Genomic DNA, 26572 nt, shown 5'->3' on the forward strand with positions numbered 1-26572 from the left:
AAATAGGTAGTGGATTGCTTATAAAAGCCGAGAAACTCCAAATAGGTGATAATAGGTAGCTAGATGGGCTGCAAAAAGTCTATCAAAAAACATAATCTTGGATTGAAAAAAGTGGGATAAACAGAAAACACCTAGTTTGCATTGTGAATGTGCTGAAACAGCTTATCAGTGAGAGGGATAGATGAAGGATTGTGAAGTTCAACAGACATGCAATAATTGGTCAAATATGACTGCCCAGTACAACCAGTAACTGCACTAACATATATCTGAATGTGCCATCAATTGTTCAATCATACACTGCCATGAGTGAAGTAAAACAGAAGATGGCTATTGAAGATATCATACCTGACCAATCTCCAGGCCTCTTATCTCCAATCAGTTTTGGAGACAAGAGGACTGGAGAGTGGTTGCATAGAGTGATGAATTCTGTTCCTGTTGTTTCAATAAGATGGAAGGACCACAGTATGGTGACAGAAACATGATGCCATGGATGCTTGGTCACTACAGTGCAAGGCAATAGTAGAAGTTCTCTATCATATAGTGAAACTTGTGGAGTATTCATAACTAAAAATTCACACGTATACCACAGTAATTAAATTTTAATAATATGTAGATATTTCATCCTAAGTCTTAAGACATCATCAGTACAGTTATTACAAACAATACTAGGAATTACATTCAAAGGAACAGTTAGTGTGCATGCTTACATTGGAATTCCTCAATGCATATTTAGTATATATATACTAAATAATGCATAGTAGCATGTTTGAGGACTAAAATAAAAAATTCAGCTGTAATTAAAATTAAATTAAAATATATCTGATAAATTTATTTTATACAACTGAGGATAATAATTTCCCAGACTTTTGGGATAGTGAGACAGTCATTACCATACAGATTGGGTCTGTAACATAAGGCTTCAGCACTTTCTTTATATAAACGTTCATGTTTATATAAGGATCTGTGTTACAGCTTGGTGTTTTTTCCATTGGATCCTATGGTTAGGGTTTTCAACTCCATCTTGAGCAAATCCAGATTTGTGTGGTTTGATGAGACGAATGTGGTCTTGATGTTCAGAGATCCTGTTTGTCTATAGTAAGATATCTTAAAAGAACATGGAACACTGTATACACCAGGTACCATCATAGGTGGGAGTTTGTTTTATGGAGAAGATAGCAAATTGTGGATCTGGTTGATTGGTCTTAAGATACTTAAGATGAAATATCTACATATTATTAAAATTTAATTACTGTGGTATACATGTGAATTTTTAGTAGAAGTGTCATTGCCTACACTGATGGATCATCTGATGAAGCACTCAACCAAGGGGATTCAGGGGTTTTTCTAACTTTACCTGGAGGCAAGGAAATGCAAATCAAAACCACAGCTGGCAAAATAGCTCAAACTTCACTTATGAATTAACAGCCATACAAACAGCTCTCAAATTCTATCTCTCTAATTCAGTAATAAACATTACAGAAGGAATAACCATCTACAGCGACTCTAAATCTGCACTTGAAGCATTAAAAAATGGAAAAACAAAACTCACACAGGAAATTCATGAGCAACTAACATCGTTAAATTTGAAAAATAAGAACTATACTGCAATGGATACCAGCCCATGTAAATATTGAAGGCAATGAAAGAGCTGACATTCTAGCCAAAGAAGCAAGACAATTACCTCAAAAATTACACCCATTATCACTAACTGATGCTAATTCTTTGCCAAAATAAGATTGGTGAAACAAACACTCAAGAAGAAGAATGAAATCAGTGAAAGTAATGAAAATAGAGAAATAACCACCAGACTAACGACGGAACATTTTAAGGGTATGACAATTCAACCAGACAGCTGTAGGAGCTATGAAGCATGCAAGAAATGTCCGGGAGTTGAACTAACACCTACCCATTCTTATCCAGCAATTGCTGCTGCTCTACAGAAAATTGACAATAACCCTAGAGAAAAGATGTACTCCATCAAAGTTCAGCAGATTGCCAAAGCAGTTCTATAGTTCCACGGTCATATCTAGAAGCTCTTCAATGGACTCAACAACAACAACAATAGAAGTGGTGATCTGTGGTATGTATTTTGATACTCCAGTAGAATAAGGGCAGTAGAGTGTTCTCATTAATCATTCACACTCACTGTTTATTCTTTGTGTGATGAACACTTCTAACTGAATAATCCAGGAAGGATTATAGGAATATAGTAATGACTTTGGCTTAACAGATTTGTTGGTCCTTACATTCACTGGATCTTAAGCTCATTGAGCAATGAAATTTTTGACAAAGACTGACTGCCAACTAATCTGACCAAACTGTATGATTTCATTATCCATCTGGTGTAAGATACGTGGGAAGTGTTTTTCTATAACCTTGTGAAATCAATACCTGGCAATCAAGAACTTACAGAAGTCCAGTATGCTGGTAGGTATTTCCAATAAACTGTCCATTCACTATAATAGGTCTTTGTTATATTCTCAATGGAGTGTATCCGAGGTTTACTACACTGGTCCATTGTTAAGTACCTCTTGTTCTTGTCCAATTAGTTTTTGTATGTTTCACACACATCTACTCTGCTTTATTTTTCCTGTCTAATGAAGTGATCATTTTCTAGGAGCACTGCTAAGCTAGTATACTCCTAGTTTGTTCACTGTTTAAAATACTTTGAATATGAAAATTTCATCAGATGAAAAACAAAAAGCAAAAGTTATTGCTTAAGTCAAATTTTTAATCCCAAAGATTTTTCCTGGAATAAGCTCAAGTCCAATATAACTCTGATCTGCAACAGAACCAATGAAATAATTTTAAATAAATTTTGATTCACTGCTTTAACTGTATGGAAGTTAAAGCAGTGAATCCATACATGAGGAAACTTTTGTACATTTTTTTTTTTCAACATGATATTCATTTGTAACTTGCACAAAAACTAAATGGTGATCACTGATGACTTCATTACATATAAAAAAGCAAAGTTATTGTATTATAAGTTTTAAATGACAGAGTGTCACAGAAACAGTTGCAATTCAACAAAAACTTTCTGAACTGCAAAAGAATCAGTGGAGTAATTTTCAATAAATTTTGGAGCAATGCCTTTGTCCAAGTTCCCTTTCATACAAGAATTGACAGAATATTACCACAGTATATGTCGTGATCACATTTCTGGTGTCAAACATGACTACTAATTATATAGATCAAGTGGATATTAAATCCAGCATTATTTCAAAGCCAAATGGAGAAATTATGAAAGTTTTGTATGAAATTTGACCAGAGAGCTTACGGGAATGCACTCACCAGCATTTACGAGTTGTCCTAGCGTGGACCTTATAGAACACTTGCCCAAGCTTCCATATATTCACCTTCTATTGCTCTCTTAAGGTTTCTTCCGGGTGTTGTCCCGCTGAGGGGGCTTAAGATTTTATGGGAGTTTTGCTTTAAGAGAGAAATTTGAGTCTTTGGGGATTGATGCTTTCTGGCAGGGCCTCTATCAGAGCTGTGTCGGTGGGTGCTTTTCCCTGGAATATGAGTTGTTCTGCTTAGTAGTGGGGTGAGCCTGTCACTGAATGGAACCAACGCTGAGTTGGATGATCTTGTGGTCACTCATAGGGAATGGTCTGGGGAATCACCTAATTTTTAGAGATGGCTTTACTTAAATAGTTGCCTGGTCTCTGAGGAGGACCAGCCAGTTTAAAACGGCTGTCAGGCCAGTGAAACCTTATCAAAACTGACCAATATAAGGCAAATATATGAACGCTTGGGCAAGCGATCATGTCTTCACTGAGGAAGGACGAAGCAGTGTGGAAGAGCAAAAGAGTAAGGAAAGAAGGATTGAAGTGGTGCATATAAATATGGAGAACTGGGTAGCACAAGTGTGCAAGACAAACAGAGAAACGTGGGGACTCAGGGTGGACCGGAAAACATAGTGTGAGAAAAATCAGTGCTCAAAAAGGAAGTGAAAATGTGAATAGAAAAGATAGCAATGGGATGGCCTGGGATGTAAGGGGAAACAAGTGGGTTTGAAGAGGGTACCGGGGATGTGTTAGTGTGCTTGATGGCAGAATGCAGCTAGTCAGGACTGATGTTGCATCGTTATGCTGTCTTTCAGCACTGGCAAGTTATAAGGATGATCTTCATTAACACTGTCTTTGAGGAATCCCCTGAGCAAGAAGTAACAGGAGGTGAACGAGGTGGCCATGCAGTGGGAAATGCACAGCTGATTACTAACCTTCTGTATGAATCAACTGATGTGTGGAGGGACCCCATCCTGCATGAAAATGACTGCATTCATGCAGAAGCACTGCTGTAGCTCTGGCACAACAAAACTGTTTATCATATCATGATACCTCTTGGCAGTAACTGAGCAAGACACAGGACCTGACTGGCAAATGTCCTCAAAGAAGAAGAATGGTCCAATGATAAACAAAGCTGTAAACCTGCACCAGACACTAATTTTGGATGAATGCAAAGGAATTTGTTGGATTGCACGCAGGTTTTGCATAGCCTATACCTGGAATTGTGGGCATTCACAGCTCCATTCAGGTGAAAATGAGCCTTATCTCTCCAGAAAATCATCCATCCATGCAGCATCCAACTCCACTTGAGAAAGGAATGATGAGCAAATGTCAGTTAATTTTCAAAGGCATGCAGGTGCAACTCCTGTGTCAGGGTTATCTTGAACGAGTAGAAATGCAGAATCTTCTGTAGAATTTTCCAGACAGTTGTGTAAGGCATATTCATGCGTCTTGATACAGCATGCACGCTGTTATTCATGGCCTGCTCCACAACGGAAGTAGCAACTTCATTCACTTGTTGTGAACTGATTGGTTTGTGGCCTCTACCAGGCACACAAACTCCCAATCCTCTTTCTTCAAAATGATTAATCATTCGTTGCAGAGCACATGGAGGTAGTGGACCTTGTTGATATTTGTTCAGGTGATGAAATTTGCAGAGCGTAGCAACAGAATTGCAATTGTTTGGGTAACTTCACAAGCACAGTACATTGGGGCAAGGTTAGTGCCATCACTGTGCATGGTATTAACAACCAGAATGAAGAAGAAAATCCCATGTCCATCTTTTTAACCCTTCTGGTACCTGCCAAGTTGAGTGATATGCAAGTTCCATGCATTTGGTGTTTACAACATCCCTAGTGGTGAATTTTAGAATTTTTTTTTTTCTCAGATCTCACTTCTGCATGATGCACAATGTATTCCTGTCAAGTTTCACAGCATTTAGATCACTGGATGGCACTCCACAAGGTCTCAAATGGGATACTTTAATTTTTATCACCCTGTATATGATTCAGCACATCCAAGCTATGTGAAGCAGTTCATTTGTTCAAAAATTTTATTTTCAATCCTGAGTTTTTTTTATTTTTTCTTATCTTTGATTAGTGCTACAATTTTTTTATCCCAGTTTCTTATTCTCCTTCTCCTCTTCCTTGTTCCAAGGCATTCTGTTTCTTCATTTATAAATATGTTTTTTTTTAATTATTCCACTCTGTTCTCTATATCATCATTTTCTTTTATTCTTTGCAAAGATAGGTAATTAATAGTTTTTATCATCCACGAGTTGAACTCTTAAAGATTCTCAGAGAGTTCTCTTTGTTGAGTTGGTTAATTTTAAACCATCTTGGAGGTATTCTTAATTTTTTGTACACTAGATAAGGATCAGATTCTATTTCTGCTCTTCTAAATACTTGGCTGTCTAACATCATAGAAGTATTAGCTGTTTTCCTATTAGCTATTATATAGTCTATTATACTTTTTTAGATTTCTTGTTTCCCAAGTTGAACTCTTAAAGATTCCCAGAGAGTTCTCTTTGTTGAGTTGGTTAATTTTAAACCATCTTGGAGGTATTCTTAATTTTTTGTACACTAGATAAGGATCAGATTCTATTTCTGCTCTTCTAAATACTTGGCTGTCTAACATCATAGAAGTATTAGCTGCTTTCCTATTAGCTATTATATAGTCTATTATACTTTTTTAGATTTCTTGTTTCCCAAGTGAATTTATGGCAATCTGTATGCTTGAAAAAAAGTATTAGTAATTTTTAAGTTATTTTTTCACATATATGTGAAAAAAATCCCTAAGTCTGTATCTATTTCTGTTTTGTGTAGTTTTGCCATTTGTTCCTATATTTGTACTAAGTAGAACATTCCCTACTCTATCACTGAAATCTCCCATTATTAATAGATAATCTTTCTTTTTTAATTTTTTAATTTTTTGTTAAATCTGAACAAAAGTCATTACTGTCTTCCTTCCTTACTTACTCTGGGACATAGACACAATAATGATCAGGAAGCCACAACTTATTTGTATTCTTAGTTCTAGAATTCTCTTCCTCCACTATTTGTGATGTGTGATATATTTTTTAATTGATTTGTGAATAAAAATCATTACTCCTGCTTATGCTCTTTTTTTTTTCTTTTTTTTTTTTTTTTTTACTCCATTGTAGATATAGATGTAATTATCTGTTTTCATCTCTACCTTTTTTTTTTTCTTTGTTTCTGTTATTACTGCTTGATATTAATTGGATATTACTTTCTATTAGAGTTTTGTCTAGATCTTGGTATTTATGATGGATAATCCTGATATTCCAAGTAGCAACATTCCAGATATTGTTTATTTTCATTCTTTTCCTTTTCCTTGTCCTGATCATATCACCTGAGCAGGGTGATATATTGTGCATCCATCCCCTTTGAATCCCATCTCAATCACTTTATCCAAATGGAGTGAAATGCTATATAGATAATCATATCATCAGATCTAAGTCTGTTGAACCTGCTGTCTGCCATACATTATTATTATTATACAGGAATTTTCATGGAAACCATGCACTTGTCTCAGTAGGCCACACTAACCATTATATGCAAAATAGGGCCACATGTATTTGCACAGATTTGGTCACCTGGGTTTCTTGAAGATGTATGTGGAGGTGCTGGAAAGGATTCAGAGGTAAGCGACCAAAATGGTGATTGGTCTATCTTCCTCTTGGGCTGCTGCCTGTGAGGAAGATAGACTGAAGGTGTTGCGGGTTACAAAGTTGAACTGATTGGGAGAAAAAAAAGCATATAAGCTAATCAAGGAATTTTACAAAGTAGATGCTGAAGAAATGTTCCAATGCACAACAGAACAAGGGGGAGGGTCACCCTTTAAATTAATGTAACACAGTGTGTGTGTGTGTGTGTGTGTGTGTGTGTGTGTGTGTGTGTGTGTGTGTGTGTGTGTGTGTGTGTGTGTGTGTGTGGCAAAGTTAAGAAGACTAGATTTTCAGCTTGGAGGGTGATGAATAAGTGGAACAGGTTGCCAGATTGTGATCGTTGTGATGTATGGTTGTGATTGTCAGTGATGACTAAGAAGAGACACTACTGACAATCACAATCTAGCAATCATTCCACTTATTCATCAACCTCCAAGTTGAAAATCTAGTCTTCTTAACCTTGTCAAATGCACGGTTACATAAATTTACAGGATTATCCCCTTCCTTGTTCTCTCCCGTTCTGTCATATAACCTTTTCATCTAAGAGTTAATCAGCCTAACATCTAAGAACATCCAACCAAAGCCAATATAATAGGTGACATAGTTTTAGGACTATAGACCTCTCAATAGTTCTCCTATTCATTCTCAGTTGCAAAAGCATACCTGTGTGCACATGCTGATGCAAGTATATTAATCCCCTGAAGATGTCAGTTTAAATTTAGTGAAATATTGGAAATAATAGGTAAATTTATTTATTTATTATATGGTATGATTAATTTCCTGAAACAACATCATGTGTGCTCTGTGTTGTATTTCCTTTCTATATGTATAGAAATGGGGACCATATTCGCTTGATTTGTAATAAAAAAAATTAAAATTGTATTTTAAAATAAAGGAAATTTGATATGGCTGTGATTTGAAATTCAGTAGGCACACTGCAAAAAATAAAAAAAAATAAAAAATTAGCATCAGCAAGGATCACTTTGAAGTTGAAGAGCATGCTGACAAGTACAGAAAGAGATGTTGCTATTCCTCATAGCACCTATACTGCACAGATTTGTTGTGGATTTCTTGGTGAGAGGATCCAGTTTGGTGACCAAGATGGTGATATATGTGTCGGCTACAAAATAAAAATGAGGGGATATAATAGAAACATAAATTACTAAAGGTTTTGTAGAAAGAAATAAGTCATAAAGTCATAAAGATCTTTCATAAAAAAATCATATTCATAAAAATAAGTCATAAAGATCTTTCAATCTTGTCAATGTGACTTCATGGAGGGATTGAGAGCAGTTGATGATGGGGAAGAGAGACTGACTGTAGGTGAGCAAGAGGTGTATGGAGAGTTAAATAAACTAGATGTTAATAAGGCTGTGGGACATGATAATATATCACTAAATATTCTGAAAGAATGTGCCAGGGAGTTGACACCTGCCTTGACATATTTTTTTAATATGAGTCTTGCACTCGGTCAAGTTCCTAAGGAGTGGAAGGAGGGCAAGATTGTGCCACTTCATAAAGGACGTGATCGAACTCAAGCATCGAACTATAGGCCTATCTATGTGTCAGATGTTGTGGTTAAGTTGTTGGAGAAGCTTGTGAGAACTAGGATCCAGAGTTGGGTTGATAACAATGGTATAATCTTTGATGGACAGCATGGATTTGCTAAAGGGAGGTCATGTTTTAGTAATCTACTTACTTATTACAATAAAGTGACTGCTTCCTTGGAAAGAGGAAAAGGATGCACAGTAATATACTTGGATTTCGCAAAGGCTTTTAATAGAGTACCTCATGATAGGTTGACAGTCAAACTAGAGCAGATGGGGTTGGATATTCGATTGGTGCATTGGATTGGAGACTGGCTATCTGATAGGTATCAACAAGTTGTGTATGGGGATGCAATATCCAGGAAAAGGAAAGTCACTAGTGGAGTGCCTCAGGGGACTGTTTAACTTGTATATAGGTGAAGATTTTGATGGAGATATTCGGTTGTTTCCAGATTATGCAAAGTTGGGACGAACCATGAAGTGTAGTGAAGTTGTTGAGGCCTTACTTGAATAGATTGAGTGATTGGACACGGAAATGGGGATATGAGTTCAATGTTGCAAAATGTAAGGTTTTAAAATTTGGAAAACAAAGATGGGATGCAGAATTTATGCTTGGTGAGAATATATTGTTGGAGGTAGAGGAAATAAGAGATCTTGGGGTGATAGTGGATAAGGATCTAAAATTTAGGGGACACATCGCCAAAATTGTGAAGACAACACAAAGGCTTCTGGGAATGATGCAGAGGACACTGATGTGTAGAAGTAGGGAGATTCTTGTTCCATTGTATTAGGCTTTGATTAGGCCACACATGTACTATTGTGCCCAGATTTGGTCACCGGGTTTTCAGAAGGATGAAGAGATGTTGGAAAGGGTCCAAAGGAGACTGACTAAGGTAGTTTCTGATGTCTGGAATGTCGAGTATGAGGAAAGATTGAGAAGATGTAATTTGCAGAGTCTGGTGGACAGGAAGAAGAGGAGAGATATGATAGAGACCTACAAGTTGGTAAGGGGTTGTTATAGGATCAATGCTGGAGAAGTTTTACAGAGAATAGTGGGAGATCAGGGGAGAACCAGAGGTCATCCCTGGAAACTGTATAAAGAGGGTGTGAGTAAGGGAGTGAGAGGCAGGTTTTTTTTTTTCGTGCAGAGTTGTGAATGATTGGAATGCCTTGCCTGAGAATGTGGTGTCTGCAAAGAGTTTGAATGTGTTTAAAACACGGTATGATGAGCTGTGTGTGTGTGATAAAAGGACCTCCCGGATGAGTCTTTAACTCCATGAGGGCTTGGGGTGGTAATAATAATAACAATAATAATTGAGAGGTTTTTACAGCATTACTACAGAAAAAAATTTTCAATAGGAGAGAATCAGAATTACTCCTGAAAGTTTGTAAAAGTGTGGTCAGAAAAGGTGTGCAGGATAGATTGTTTGCTTGGAGAAGGTCTTGTGTGATTATTGTTTTGTGTGTGTGCCTCTGATGATGAGTCCTCAGACTCCATGGAAATGTCTGTATAATAATAACAGTAATAGTAGTATAATAGGCCTATAATAATAATACAAGTGGTATATTTATTATAAATTATATATTTAGTTTAATCATTTATCCAAGTGTAAGCAAACAAAGTTTGCACCTGAAGTATCTTCAAGACTGGGGCAACTCGTGACAAAGGCGGACTGAGTTCACATCACTTTCCTTAGTATCCCATAATGCAAAGCACATCTCCTTGCAGGCATGTATAATGCTATGCATTATGGGAAGGGTCACTACCCAGACCGGTTTCGAGATTTATTGAGGTCTCTTCAGTGGAAGCCAGACTCAGAGGTGATACCAAGGTTGAAGCAATTCAGAAGTCATATTTCCATATGCCAGTTGCCAAAAGGTGTCACACCTTATTATTAAATTACTCTGGATTAGAGAAAGATGTTGGAAATTTTTTTCCACTTGGTCAGACTATAAATTATATATTTAGTTTAATCCTTTATCCAAGTGTAAGCAAACAAAGTTTGCACCTGAAGTATCTTCAGGACTGGGGCAACTTGTGGCAAAGGTGGACTGAGGTTCACATCACTTTCCTTAGTATCCCGTAATGCAAAGCAAATCTCTTTGCAGACATGTATAATGCTATGCATTATGGGAAGGGTCACTACCCAGACCAGTTTCCTTGTATTAAGTGCGGGGTTACCTCTCCAAAAACTCGTGAGATCACCCAATGAGCGACCCGAATGATCAAACTCGGCATTGTTTCCCTCAGTAACAGGCTCACCCTGCCACTGAGTAGAATTGCTCATATTTCATCTGAGGGGTAACAGCAACAGCCTTGCCTCAGTTAACTTCATGGGCTACAGCATTGCTATCCATTACCCCTCTACCTGGGTAACAGCAACAGCTGAGCCTCAGTTACAACTTCATTGGCTACAGGATTGCCGCCCACGCTTCCAACCAGTTTTTACTCTTAGGGGTCTCATCAGTATCAGTAGGAGCCAGACTCTGAGGTGATACCAAGGTTGAAGCAATGCAAAAGTCATATTTCCATATGCCAGTTGCCAAAAGGTGTCACACTTTATTATTAAAGTACTCTGGATTAGAGAAAGATGTTGGAAGTTTTTTTCCACTTGGTTAGGCTATAAATTATATATTTAGTTTAATCCTTTATCCAAGTGTAAGCAAACAAAGTTTGCGCCTGAAGTATCTTCAGGACTGGAGCAACTTGTGGCAAAGGTGGACTGAGTTGACATCACTTTCCTTAGTATCCCATAACGCAAAGTACATCTCCTTGCAGACATGTATAATGCTATACATGTCTGCAAGTATAATGTGTACAAGTATACATGTGTGACACCTTTTGGCAACTGACATAGGAAATATGACTTCAGCAATGCAGAAGTCATATGGAAATATAACTTCTGCATTGCTTCAACCTTGGTATCACCTCTGGGTCTGGCTCCCACTGAACAAACCTCAATAAAGGTTGAAATCGGTGTGGGTAGTAACCCTTCATATAATGCATAGCATTATACATGTCGGTAAGGAGATGTGCTTTGCATTATGGGATACTAAGGAAAGTGATGTGAACTCAGTCCACCTTTTCCATGAGTTGCCTCAGTCCTGAAGATACTTCAGGTGCAAACTTTGTTTGCTTACACTTGGATAAAGGATTAAACTAAATATATAATTTATGGTATATTTATTGTTTCTAACTAACGGAATGTTTTTGTAATAAAATAAAAGAGCATATTCTGCCAAAACCACTTAGTTTCTATATATTTCTATATGTGTGTGTATTTTTTTTTCACTTCTGCAGTGTGTCCATGGTCATACTGTTTTCAGTGAATCATCCAAGCTGGTGAGCCTGTCTAGTCAGACAGACCCACCAGCTTGGGCGGCTGAGTGGATAGCATCGCTACTTTCCGACAAACAGACAGGATATGTATTCATGTCTCAATGTTGATTGGATGTTTGTGAATACGTTTAGATTACAGATAATTTTCATCTTCCAGTATGAAATGACATCACCACCATACTGCTTATTTGGAGACCTAATGTGGCTCGAAAAAGTAATATGTTTGTATATCAACCAGAGTGCCAAACTATCTTAGTTACCCATACTACCAGATGTATTACAGGTTTACAGTATTGAGTGAGTAAAATTTCTGTTCTATATTCTGTTTTATGTTTAAGAATAGACCAACACTGAACCATTCAGGCTTGCAAAACCAGATCTGATAGAAGTGAGTGGTTAATCCTTATTCGCATAGGAGACTATGCAAATAAAGAGACTTGTGCGGAATTGCACAAGTTCTTCTGGCCGGTTTGCTTGTTTTGCAGGATGAAAAACAATTTAGAGGAGAAAAATTCCCTCCCTCCATACAAGACAGGTTAACTGACCTTCAACTGAAAAGCTTGGATAAAGGTTCTTTGCATTTTAGATGGGATTCGAGACCAGGTCTCTCCTGCCAAAGGGCATTATCAAAACTGACTGACCTATGGAGATTAAGAGATTTACACAAAAAAATTTTATTTAAATATGTAAAGCAATACAAAGAGAGAGAGAGAGAGAGAGACTTATTTCATTATATCAAATGATATGCTTATTAAGGATATTAATATGCAGTGGTATAGCAGGAGCTTTCGCCACTCGGGGTGGTCCCTGAGTTTGCTTCCCCTCTCAATACACACCAAAAATACTACAAAAAGTCAAAACAACGTATAGAGATAGAGAAATAAATTAAAACACTATGTTTATTTTTGAAGAAAAACTTTAATTTCAACATTCTAAAATTTTATTTTTCTTGCTTTTCTGTTAGCAAAATCGTCGATGACATTGGCTAAGGCTATTTCATAATAATGTAGGTAATTCTTCTTATTATTATTATTATTAAACAAGACCTCATGGAGTCAAAGACTCATCTAGGAGGTCCTTTTATCTCACACACATCTCATCATACCGTGTCTTAAACACATTCAAACTCCTTGCAGACACCACACTCTCAGGCAAGGCATTCCAATCACTCACAACTCTGCACGAAAAAAACCTGCCTCTCACTCCCCTACTCACACCCTCTTTATATAGTTTCCAGGGATGACCTCTGGTTCTCCCCTGATCTCCCACTATTCTCTGTAAAACTTCTCCACCACTGATCCTATAACAACCCCTTACCAACTTGTAGGTCTCTATCATATCTCCCCTCTTCCTTCTCTCCACGAGACTCTGCAAATTACATCTTTTCAATCTTTCCTCATACTCAACATTCCAGAGGCCAGAAATTACCTTAGTCAGTCGCCTTTGGACCCTTTCCAACATCTCTTCATCCTTCTGAAAATCCGGTGACCAAATCTGGGCACAATAGTCCATGTGTGGCCTAATCAAAGCCTTATACAATGGAACAAGTATCTCCCTACTTCTACATGTCAGTGTCCTCCGCATCATTCCCAGAAGTCTTTGTGTTGTCTTCACAATTTTGGCTATGTGTCCCCTAAATTTTAGATCCTTATCCACTATCACCCCCAGATCTCTTATTTCCTCTACTTCCAACAATATATTCTCACCAAGCATAAATTCTGCATCCCATCTTTGTTTTCCAAATTTTAAAACCTTACATTTTGCAACATTGAACTCAAATCCCCATTTGCTTGCCCATCACTCAATTTATACAAGTCTTCTTGCAAGGCCACAACATCTTCACTACTCTTTATGGTTCGTCCCAACTTTGCATCATCTGCAAAACTGAATATCTCCATCCAAATCTTCGCCAATATCATTAATATACAAGTTAAATAGTAATGGCCCTAAAACAGACCCCTGAGGCACTCCACTCGTGACTTTCCTTTTCCTGGATATTGCACCCCCATACACAACTTGTTGATACCTATCAGATAGCCAGTCTCCAATCCAATGCACTAATCTAATATCCAACCCCATCTGCTCTAGGTTGACTGTCAATTTATCATGAGGTACTCTATCAAAAGCTTTTGCGAAATCCAAGTATATTACTGTGTATCCTTCTCCTCTGTCCAAGGAAGCAGTCACTTTATTGTAATAAGTAAGTAGATTACTAAAACATGACCTCCCTTTAGCAAATCCATGCTGTCTATCAAAGATAATGCCATTGTTGTCAACCCAACTCTGGATCCTAGTTCTCACAAGCTTCTCCAACAACTTAACCACAACACCTGACACACAGATAGGCCTATAGTTTGATGCTTGAGTTCGATCACCTCCTTTATGAAGTGGCACAATCTTGCCCTCCTTTCACTCTTTATGGACTTGACCAAGTGCAAGACTCGTATTAAAAAAATATTTCAAGGCAGGTGTCAACTCTCTGGCACATTCCTTTAGAATACGCGGAGCTATATTATCAAGTCCCACAGCCTTATTTACATCTAGTTTACTCAACTCCCCAAACACCTCTTGCTCACTTACAGTCAGGTCTCTCCTCCCCATCATCAACTGCTCTTAATCTCTCCATGAAGTCACATTCACAAGATTAAAAGATCTTTATCAACTGCTCATTAAGTATCTCCACCACACATTCTGCAACAGCTGTCTTTATTCCATTTCCTCCAATCAATGTCATCCTTCCATAATCATTCTTTCTTTTGCTGGCTACATATCGAAAGAACTCCCTAGGGTTCTTTTTGGCTTCATTAGCTAACTGTTGTTCATACCTCTCTTTTGCTGCTCTCACCAACCAAGTCACTCTCCTTGCTTGGTCTTTGTAGACCTCATGAAATTGGTTACTTCCACTTCTCTTATGCTGCCTCCACAATGCCCTTTTTCTCTGTATTGCATGCTTAATCTCTTTATTCATCCATCTCACACCTACCTTGTTTAACCTTCTCTCCCATGGTATACATTTAGACATTGCATCTACTAAATATTTTTTGAAAATCCCCCAAGCTGCATTGATCTCTTTTCCAGCTAACTCCTCATTCCATGCTACACCTGCAAGCTGTCTCCTGAGCTCTTCATAATCACCCCCCTTGTAGTTCTACATATACCCTGTTTTCACAGGGGTTAATGCACTGCTGGCAACCACCCAGTTAATCACCTCATGGTCACTTTCACCAATTGGTGGATGATTTGATACCTCATTGATAATTACATCCTCCAATGAGATGACCAAATCCAAGACCCTTAATCCTCGTGTGCCCTCTGTTACATACTGTCTAAGGTAGTTATCCCTCAAAAACTCAAGAAACTCATTTTCTTTACTTCCAGTTGCTATCTCTTCATTCCAGTCTATATTGCCATAATTAAAATCACCCATAATGATCACCCTTTTCTTATTTGCTTGGCTTATTTGACTATACATTTCACTATCACCACCATCCACATTACCAGGTCTATAACAACATCCCACCAAGTATTTGATTCTATTCACCTCTATCTCACACCATACTGCCTCAAAACCACTGGTCCCATTTCCCTCTTGCATTTCGACCTTGTATGGACATAACATTTTCTCTATCATCAATTGCACTCCCCCTCCCTTTTTACCCCTTCTATCCTCACGAAACACATCATACCTTTCCATCTTTATTCCTGTCAGAATGTCATCCTCATCTAACCATGTCTCACTTATTCTCACAAAATCTGGGTGCACAGATGCAATTTGTGCAACCATTTCATCTGCCTTGTTTCTTATACTTCTAGCATTGGTATACAAACACAACAGCTCATTTCTGGATCTACAGCTAGTTCCACTGATACCACTCACTCGATGTGATCTCTCCATGCTGGACTGGGGCCATTTCCCTTTCTGCTTTTTCATTTTAGAACCCTTTGCAATTCCATCTGTTTCCTTTTGATCCCTGATCATCCCATTACTTTCCTGCCTACGCATGCTCTGACCTCCTCTTGGAGCATCCACCTTTCTCACACTGTGTATCCCTGTCCACCCTGAGCCTCCCCGTTTCCCTGCTCCTCTTGCACACCCATTCTCTCATTTTCTATACTCATACCACTCACTTCCCCATTCATTTCCACTTCTTCAATCTCTCCTGTCTTACTCTCCTGCTCTTTCACATCACTCCCCTCTCGATCTGATTCATTCTCTCTATTCACTTCTCTACTTTCCAGCAGCAGTCTCTCCAAGCGACTCACACCATAACCACTCAAATGCAGTCCATCGCTCCCATACAGCTCACTTTGTCCCTCAAACTCATTCCACACATTAACAAACTGTACTCCCATCTCCTCACACATTTCAGCCAGAATATCATTCATAATCCTTGCTCTCCGCCTGATTTCACCACAATCATACCTAGGCAACACACTGACTACCCTTCTTGTCACACTATTCTCTTTTATCTTTCCAAGCAGTCTCCTGACATTCATTTTGACATGCTCTTTGTTCTCTCTCAAATCATTTGTACCAATTAATACAATTAACTCTTTTGCTCGGTCCCGCCTCATATTCAATGCCTCAATCACTCTACTCATTTTACCGCCTGGAAAACATACCTTGTGCATTTCATCCTCTAGCACACCTTTAATAATGGAGTCGCCATACAACTCCACTCGCTCATCTTTCGTTAACTCTTTCATGCCATCATGATATATTTTAATAGTTTTGACCTGAATTCTCTTAATTTCATTCCGCATCCATTTCATTTCTTGCTTCATCCAATCCAATTCACCTTCCGAACTTCGCGACACATTCTCTCTATCATTAAATCTTTCTAACTCTCGACCCCCCCCCCCCCTTCTCACTTTCCCTCTCATTCATCCTTCTTTGTTTCCGTACTTTCGGTCCAACATACGTCCAACTTTCACTATCATTCTTCTCACTTTCACTCTCACATATCTTTCTTTGTTTCCGTACTTTCGAACTAACATGCGTCCAACTTTCGCTATCATTCTTCTCACTTTTACTGTCATTCATCTTTCTTTGGTTCAGTACTTTCGTTCCAACATGCGTCCAACTTTCGCCATCAGTCATTCTTTTTTCGCTATCATTCATTCTTTCGATTTTTTTTACTTGCGATTTCTGCACCACGGCATTTCTACTTTCATTCGTTCTCTCAATTTCGTTTCTTTCCACCTCACTTTCGTCCCTTTTAACATCCGTTACGGTTGTCAAATCGCTCTTTTTCTTTTTTTCCTGATTTTTTAACATTTTTTCGCCTGCCTTTCTCACCATCCTTCTCTTTGAAACGTGCACTCGCGACACAATCGGTACTAGCACTTTCTGTCATCAATTTCATATTCGCATTCATCAATTCCTCGTTCAGGTCACACTTCGCACACACCCTTCTTCCATCCGCACTAAACATTCACAAATCATTTATGTAATCGAAGGAATACACATAACAGACCTCACACTTAACGAAATGACTGAAATCTAAATTAAAATCATGGAATGACAATGCCGCAGCCATTTTTTTTTTTTTTTTCTCTGCAGGTTACTAGGTCTAATAATAACGATTTCGTATTTAGTTTAGGCAAGGAAAAAACCCCCACACTAATAATATCGGTAGTGTACAACGTTTACAGCCGCTCTTACTTAAACAATTATGCATATATACTTAATTATTCCTAGTAAAACTTATCTGAATCAGGAGCTCTTCAAATCACGTCCGTAGCACTTGGCCCACTAGCACCCTTCTTAATCTATTTTATTTAGAAAAACTCCTCTCACAACTAACAACACTTACAGCAGTTGTGAGGAAAATTCGCAGTAGTATTACAATATTTGGAAATGAGTTCTCCAGACTGGAGAATTAACTGCAAAAGTTCAAAAAAGGTTCAAAGTGCCACCTAGGGCAGACTGCCCCCTCTGCTCCTCCCTAGCTATGCCTCTGCAGCTATGTAAATTAATATCCTTCAATTAAACCTCATTAAAGTTAACAATTAAGCCTATTTGTTACAAAGAGACTGCTACATCATCATAAAAAGCTTGGCTTTTTCTTTTCTGCTTTAAATAATTTTGGAGTTTCATGATATTTTCAGCAATTTACAGTATTTACTTGTATAAATGCTAAGGGTTTACAATACCAATATAACTGTGTTTTTTATATTAATATTGAATAAGATTGCAGTAAAAAAAAAAAAATATATATATATATATATATATATATAAGAGATTTTTGTATGTGAATTTCCATGAAAGATTGCAAACCCTATGCATTAGTATCTATAGAGTCAGATTAGTAGGAAAGCCTCTGTATAGACAACACAAGAACTGTTTTTTTTTTTTTTTTCCATAAGCCCATTTCAGACCTCCAATAAGCAGTTCCCTTAGCCAATGAAATTCATCTACCAACTAAAGACATATCCAGTGGCATTCAAATCCATCACATGTTGGTTGGAGATTGGAAATCCTATCCACTCAGCCAATTAGGCACATTTTCCAGCGTGTTAAGATCCTATTGTAAGTCTATCTGGATGCAACAAATAGTTTTCTGACTCTATGAATGAGGATTCTCATTCATAGAGTCAGTATGTGATGGTGACAATGTCGGTTAATTAGGTGTAAATAAAGTACAGGCATATTTGGGTAGACCAGTAGTAGACAAAGGAAGTCAGTCTTTATTTTGTTACCATTCTAGAGTGAACTTGGATATATTAACATTGGCTGTCAAGATTGCCAAGGAATACAATAGCATCAAAATGTGGATCATTAACTGTAAATAAAAATTAATTTTACATATAGAGTTATAAATTATCCTTTGTATAGTGCAGACACTGCAATTGACATTGAAATTCATTCTGAATTTAAATAATAATAATATTATAATAATACCAATAATATTTAGCATATTGGACCTTCACACACCCAGCATTCAAAAAGCATTCTAGTAACTGGTAATACATTTCACTCACACACACACACACAACTCCATGTCAAAATCTACTCCTCACACCCTTTTTTACCATACCTCTACACACTTTGTTCTTCCCTCTCACCTTTCAATGTTTTTCAATGTTTTCACAAATGGAGTCCTGATATTATTGCCTTGGTCACTTGTCATTGAATTACCTCCAGTGTTTCGATAGTACAATAAAAATTAGGTGACCAAATAAGGTCAGAACTTCCATGTGTGGTCTGACCAAAGCTTTATACATTGGACAACCACCTCCTTATCCCTATTTATCAGTATATACTTACCACAACAGCAATGTGAGAAGGTTAAATAAGTTAGGTGTGAGATGGATGAATAAAGAGATTAAGCATGCAATACAGAGAAAAAGGGCATTGTGGAGGCAGCATAAGAGAAGTGGAAGTAACCAATTTCATGAGTTCTACAAAGACCAGGCAAGGAGAGTGACTTGGTTGGTGAGAGTAGCTAAAGAGAGGTATGAACAGCAGTTAGCTAATGAAGCTAAAAAGAATCCTAGGGAGTTCTTTCGATATGTAGCCAGCAAAAGAAAGAATGATTATGGAAGGATGACATTGATTGGAGGAAATGGTATAAAGACAGCTGTTGCAGAATGTGTGGTGGAGATACTTAATGAGCAGTTCATAAAGATCTTTCAATCTTGTGAATGTGACTTCATGGAGAGATTAAGAGCAGTTGATGATGGGGAGGAGAGACTGACTGTAAGTGAGCAAGAGGTGTTTGGGGAGTTGAGTAAACTAGATGTAAATAAGGCTGTGGGACTTGATAATATATCACCGCGTATTCTGAAGGAATGTGCCAGAGAGTTGACACCTGCCTTGACATATTTTTTTAATACGAGTCTTGCACTTGGCCAAGTCCCTAAAGAGTGGAAGGAGGGCAAGATTGTGCCACTTCATAAAGGAGGTGATCGAACTCAAGCATCAAACTATAGGCCTATCTGTGTGTCGGGTGTTGTGGTTAAGTTGTTGGAGAAGCTTGTGAGAGCTAGAATCCAGAGTTGGGTTGACAACAATGGTATAATCTTTGATGGACAGCATGGATTTGCTAAAGGGAGGTCGTGTTTTAGTAATCTACTTACTTATTACAATAAAGTGACTGCTTCCTTGGACAGAGGAGAAGGATACACAGTAATATACTTGGATTTCGCAAAAGCTTTTGATAGAGTGCCTCATGATAAGTTGACAGTCAAACTAGAGCAGATGGGGTTGGATATTAGATTAGTGCATTGGATTGGAGACTGGCTATCTGATAGGTATCAACAAGTTGTGTATGGGGGTGCAATATCCAGGAAAAGGAAAGTCACTAGTGGAGTGCCTCAGGGATCTGTTTTAGGGCCATTACTATTTAACTTGTATATTAATGATATTGGCGAAGATTTGGATGGAGATATTCAGTTGTTTGCAGATGATGCAAAGTTGGGAAGAACCATAAAGAGTAGTGAAGATGTTGTGGCCTTGCAAGAAGACTTGAATAAATTGAGTGATTGGGCAAGCAAATGGGGGTGTGAGTTCAATGTTGCAAAATGTAAGGTTTTAAAATTTGGAAAACAAAGATGGGATGCAGAATTTATGCTTGGTAAGAATATATTGTTGGAAGTAGAGGAAATAAGAGATCTGGGAGTGATAGTGGATAAGGATCTAAAATTTAGGGGTCACATCGCCAAAATTGTGAAGACAACACAAAGACTTCTGGGAATGATGAGGAGGACACTGACGTGTAGAAGTAGGGAGATTCTTGTTCCATTGTATAAGGCTTTGATTAGGCCACACATGGACTATTGTGCCCAGATTTGGTCACCTGGTTTTCAGAAGGATGAGGAGATGTTGGAAAGGGTCCAAAGGCGACTGACTAAGGTAGTTTCTGACCTCTGGAATGTCGAGTATGAGGAAAGATTGAAAAGATGTAATTTGCAGAGACTAGTGGAGAGAAGGAAGAGGGGAGATATGATAGAGACCTACAAGTTGGTAAGGGGTTGCTATAGGATCAATGGTGGAGAAGTTCTACAGCGAATAGTGGGAGATCAGGGGAGAACCAGAGGTCATCCCTGGAAACTGTATAAAGAGGGTGTGAGTAGGGGAGTGAGAGGCAGGTTTTTTTCGTGCAGAGTTGTGAATAATTGGAATGCCTTGCCTGAGAGTGTGGTGTCTGCAAGGAGTTTGAATGTGTTTAAGACCCGGTATGATGAGATGTGTGTGAGATAAAAGGACCTCCTAGATGAGTCTTTGACTCCATGAGGTCTTGTTTAATAATAATAATAATAATAATGTGATGTCAGTATACTTACCATACAGCAATGTGATGATAAATGGCAACACTTGCAGTTTGCCCTCTTAACTTCAGTCCACTGTAAATCACTGCTTAAATTTTATCCACCTCCTTCAACACCTTGCACTTATTAAAAGTATAACTGCACTCATTTGTCTAAGTTAAAAGTCTATTCATATCTTCCAGAAGAGAATTAACATCAGCAGTACTTCTTATCATTCTTCTCAACTTTGCATCATTGGCAAGCAACTGATGATCCCCCCCCCCAATCAATCTGCATGAAATATCATTAACAAATAAGTTAGCAAAGGTTGGTCGATTGGAAGAGCCTCTGCTACTAATGGCTCACACAAAACGTTAAGCAAGTTTGAGCGCGGTTAGTAGTTGGAATGGTTCAATCGTTCGATGCTGTTGGCACACTCTCCCTCGATGAGTCTTTGGACTCCCTGCAGGTGTCACATAATAATAGCAGGGCTCAAGAACAGAACCCTGTAGTACATCACTAGTTACATTCTATTTTTGAGACACTGATCCCTCATATATAACTTGCTGGTATCGTTCAGATATCTAATCTGCAATCCATACCATATGGATTGGAATCTATCAAATGCCTTTGCAAGGTCCAAGAATATCAGCATAGGAGTCACCTTCCAACACATTCATCACTATATCATACAATACAAGTAGACTGCTAAAACAAGACCTACCCTTTATAAACTCATGCAAAATAAATAACATAATGATGCTAACTGGTGCTAAGAGTTATGAAGAGATAAAAAAGAGGTCACAAGACAGGATGTTGTGATGTGCCACTATAATTACCAATCTTCGGATTGATGCACCAAAGAAGAAGAAACAAAACCATCATAAAGAATCTCATGTTCAACAATCCAGTCATGTATTTGATTCGTAATCAATCTTCCAATACCTTGATGGCCTGATTCACCAAGCAGTTAATGTACTAGACACATCCAGAAAATAAGGTCTGTTCAAAATTTATGTTAAATAAGATATGGGAGAGGGATCGTGCACATGTGGTAGCATAGAATTACTCATTAGCTAGCTGTTGACCATTTTACTTTCGTCGCATTATCATAAAATTGTTGAGTGCTGTGATAAAAAAAAAAACTCCCACCAGTTGTAGACTTCGTGGTGTGATACAGTTTTTGTTGGCAGAAAACAATAGTCCTGCAGAAATTCACAAGGTTTACATATGATAAATATGATGGCCACTGTCTTCTGGGACCAAAAAGGGATTCTTCTCATTGATTTTCTTCAGTGAGGAACCACAATTAATGCTGATGTGTACTGTGAAACATTGAAGAAGTTCAGATGAGCAATTCAGAACAAAAGATAAGTAATGCCGTCGTCAGGGATTGTGCTTTTGCATGACAACATGTAAGTTCAGACTGCAGCTCAAACTGTCCAGCAAATTCAGAAGTTTGGGTGGGAACCTTTGACCACCCACCCAACAGTCCCAACGTCACACCCAGTGACTACTTCTTATTCCTGCATTTGAAGCAGTGGCTCCCATCTCAGTGCTTTGAAGAAGATGAGGAACTGAAGAACAGTGATGTAGTGGTTGAATTCATTGGTGGCAGACTGACATGCATATGAAGAAGTTGCTGCCACAATACCAAAAATGTCTGGAAGTCAATGGTGATTTTGTAGAAAAATAAATTATATATGTATGTAGGTATTCTAGGGCATAATAAAACCTTTTTTTTCTTCTTTATCAGTTTTTTTTTTTTTTTTTTTTTTTTTAATTCTTAACCAGACCTTTCTTTCTGGACATGCCTTGTACCTGCTCTCATCCAACAGGCTGCAGGATCAAATCCCACTGTAGGTATGGATGTTTGTTATTGTCTTATGAGGGGGGGGGGGGATGAATTTCATCACCAAGTGCCACCATGCACCACTTACTGGAGGCCTAAAGTGACTTGAAAAAGTTACATGTTTGATTTTAAAACAGGGTTTTGGATTATTTAAAAGATAAATAAAATATACAAAAAAGGTTGAAAAAATTTTATTCCAACCACACTACTAATGTAGTGTAGGTTTAAAATCTTTCTTGGGCAGGAGGCAAAAAAATCCTGCAGATATACAGACCAACCTATAATTGGAAATTTCTGTCCTAGAACCATTCTTGTGAAGTAGTACTGTTTTGCCCTTTGTTTTTTACACTCCTTAGCCCTTTCCTAGTACAAGACTTTTGTTAAGTAACCATATCAAGGGCACACCTGATTTATACATTCATTAAAAATATATGGTGATGTGTAATCCATTCCCATAGCCTTATTAACATATAAACCAATCAGTGATAGTACACCTCCTTCTATGCTGCACTGTATCATTTACACCAGCATTATATAAAGTGATAGTGCAGATTATCTCTCTGCCACCATAACTATCCATCAGTTACATTTCCAGAATTAATCTTTCTCTTGCTTACCACAAAGCAAAAGAATGCTCTTGAATTACCTTTGGCCTAGCTAGCCAATCTCCTCTCATGCTGCAGCTTTTCTTTCTTTACCAAGGTTTTCACCTTTCCATCTTGCACTTCATGTTCTTCAAACATCCATTCACTACTGACTGTTTTTACTGCCTCCATAACAACCTCTTTTCCCATACTACTTGCATCATTTCGCTGTTCATCTATTTCATTCCTAATTCTGTTTATTCACAATAACTTTTGGTATACAGTTTTGCATTGCTTGCATTAGATGCTTCCTAATAATGAATTCTCATGCTCTGTCAACCCATGGGATTGATGCTAGTTGACTATAGAACTTTTCACAATCACTGCCCTTATAATGCCATATATATCCCTTCCAATGGTAAGCTTTTCCTATTTCACCTCTCAAACAAGCACCCCCCCCCCATAATCTCTCTCTCTCTCTCTCACACCAACTGTTAGCAGTGTTCATACCTACAACCACATCTTGTGGGGATATCACCACCTCTGACAATCTGAAAACCTCATGTTCTTTCCATCATATGCTGTTTATGCTAGTTACCTCTTAGAAATTCACAGTTTCATTCTCTTAGTTCTTATACACCCTATCCTCTTTCCAGTCCACATTGTTATATAGCTATTCATTAACATTTCCCATAAAGATCACCTTCCTTTTTTTTACATGCCCCCCCCCTCAAACGTGCACTCTGTTATAACAACATCCTAATAGATATATTGTTCTATTAATTTCAACCTCAAACCAAACAGCCACAAAACCTTCATATTTTTTTCCACTCTTAGTGAACAAATTTCCTCTATCATCATTAGCAGTGCTGCCCTGCCTCTTTTCAAATTCTTATCCCTTTGGAAAATTTTATATCCCTCCATTTCTATCACAAACAGTACATCATCCTCAGACTACCAAGTTTTGCTTATACCAATTATCTTTGTATATATATATACTGGCTCAATCAATGCAACAAACTCAGCTCCCTTATTTCTAATACTGCTTACATCAATACACAAACACAGCAGTCCTTCCCTTTCTCTCTCTAATGTGTGTCACCAAATCACTCCTTACTCTAGCTACTATAATACACTTTTCTCTCCAATCGAACAATCCTATTTCTCTGTTCTTTATTCTGATTTTTATTCATATCTCCATCTTTATGCATTATGGACTTCTGTCCTTGCATAATCATTTCTTCACTCTTGTATTCATCTTTCTCCTGTTCATTCACAACCTACTTTGCAATTTCCCTCTGACCCTTAGCAATACCACTCTCCTAATCTTTTACTTCATCGCTTGCTTTCAACACACTGCTCTTCCATCTAACAACAGTTTCTTCAGTCCCCATAACTACACTAATTCTATTCATCGCTTTCTCATCATGTCCAAAGCATGAATATCTTGCTCATTTTCCTTCCTGGATAGCAGACCTTATGGACTCGTTCATTAACCAATCCTCTCATAATGGAATCTCCATATACTACTATTCTCAAATCATTCGTCATTTCTTTTACCCTTTTTTCTATCATTCCATTCTTTTGCACACTCATATGTTTTCACTAAATGTCTAATATCACTATGCATATTCCTCTTTTCATTTTGAATAACTCTTTCGTCAAATCTTGCATTCTGGCAATTTCATTCCCCATCACTCCTGTAGTCTCGCTGCCTCTCATTCTGCTGTGCCTTACTCCATTTTCTCATTCATACTTCCCTTCACTCCCTTAATGCTTACATCTGCTTTTCATTCTTGAGTTCTTTCACTCCCTCAGTTTCGCTAGATTTACTTCCGTTTCCATTTCTTTCATTTACGCTTTCGTTCCTTCAGTCTGTTTTATATTCATTAACTCATAATGTAACAAAATATAGCACTTTCTAGAAATCCATACTGCTCACGTCTCCTGTTCACAGACACATCTTTCACATTTTGCCACACATACATGTTACACTTGCATCATCGAACCATTTTTGAAAAATCTACATCATTAACGGCATTTGATTTTTGTGCCACTCACACTTTGCTCATTGTTGACCTCATGCATACCGGTTCCACTCAAGGCAAGATTCAAAAATTCAATAACAAAGTCAGTAATAAATCCACAAGTCCAATAAACACACAGACATACTAAGTTATCAAAAATAAATATATACTGAATGCAAGTAATATCACCAATTATTACACAAAATAGTACTTATTTTTTCCAGATCTCTTTCTTCGACACTTGCTTCATAGTACTAATTTCTCCATCTCATTCACATCAGCATGTTGTTTCTTTAGGTATTCAGTTCCATTCTCTAGATGCTTCATTTTCAATCTTTATTTTTACTAACTCTTATATAGCCCTTCCACTCTGTTTCCGTTATCATTATAGTGCTTCCATCTATTTTCTGACTGCTCTTGGCAACACTGGTCTCCATTTTGAAACATTCTAGCTTATCATAACACTTTGCACACATTTTAACACTTCTTTCATTTTGTCTATCCTAACAGGTAAACCTTTACATTTCCTGTTACATATATATATATATATATAACAATTTTTGTGGTGTATCCATGAGAAAAATCCAGTGCAAACCTCAATTTTTGAGCTGAAACTTTCTATATCTTGACATGTGCTTTCTTAGAGATTTCATTTTCAAAATGTTTAGCTGCCAATGGGAAAACAACACCATTACAAACTAAAAAATTAAGATACTGAACACCACAGATTCTATTCCGATTCTCATGAGTTGACTTGTAAAAATTTAAATTAATATTTACTAAAGAATAGTTTTACTTGTCATTATCCTTATCAGTATTGCAGTAATATATTTGTCCTTACATATTTTGCGGTGCACCCCCAAAATTCCAGCTGTTTGTTTGCATCTCTCCATTACAGCTTTATCTCATTCCATCTCATCTCTGCCTTCCAGTATAAAACTTTGTGATGCCGGACTGGGATACCACTTGTCTATCCACATTGACAGTCTATT

General features: G+C 37.7%; 1 protein-coding gene across 9 annotated transcripts in view; it reads left to right on the forward strand.

Annotated features, from left to right (window-relative positions):
* LOC150104251 (uncharacterized) overlaps positions 1–26572 on the forward strand; it is a 1804220-nt gene that overhangs the window by 1732074 nt on the left and 45574 nt on the right. The window lies entirely within an intron of this gene.

The sequence above is a fragment of the Typopeltis vanoorti genome, chromosome 8 (genome assembly GCF_054136105.1).
Source record: "Typopeltis vanoorti isolate ZY-2024b chromosome 8, IOZ_Tvanoo_1.0, whole genome shotgun sequence".
In the NCBI taxonomy this organism is placed as follows: Eukaryota; Metazoa; Arthropoda; class Arachnida; order Uropygi; family Thelyphonidae; genus Typopeltis; species Typopeltis vanoorti.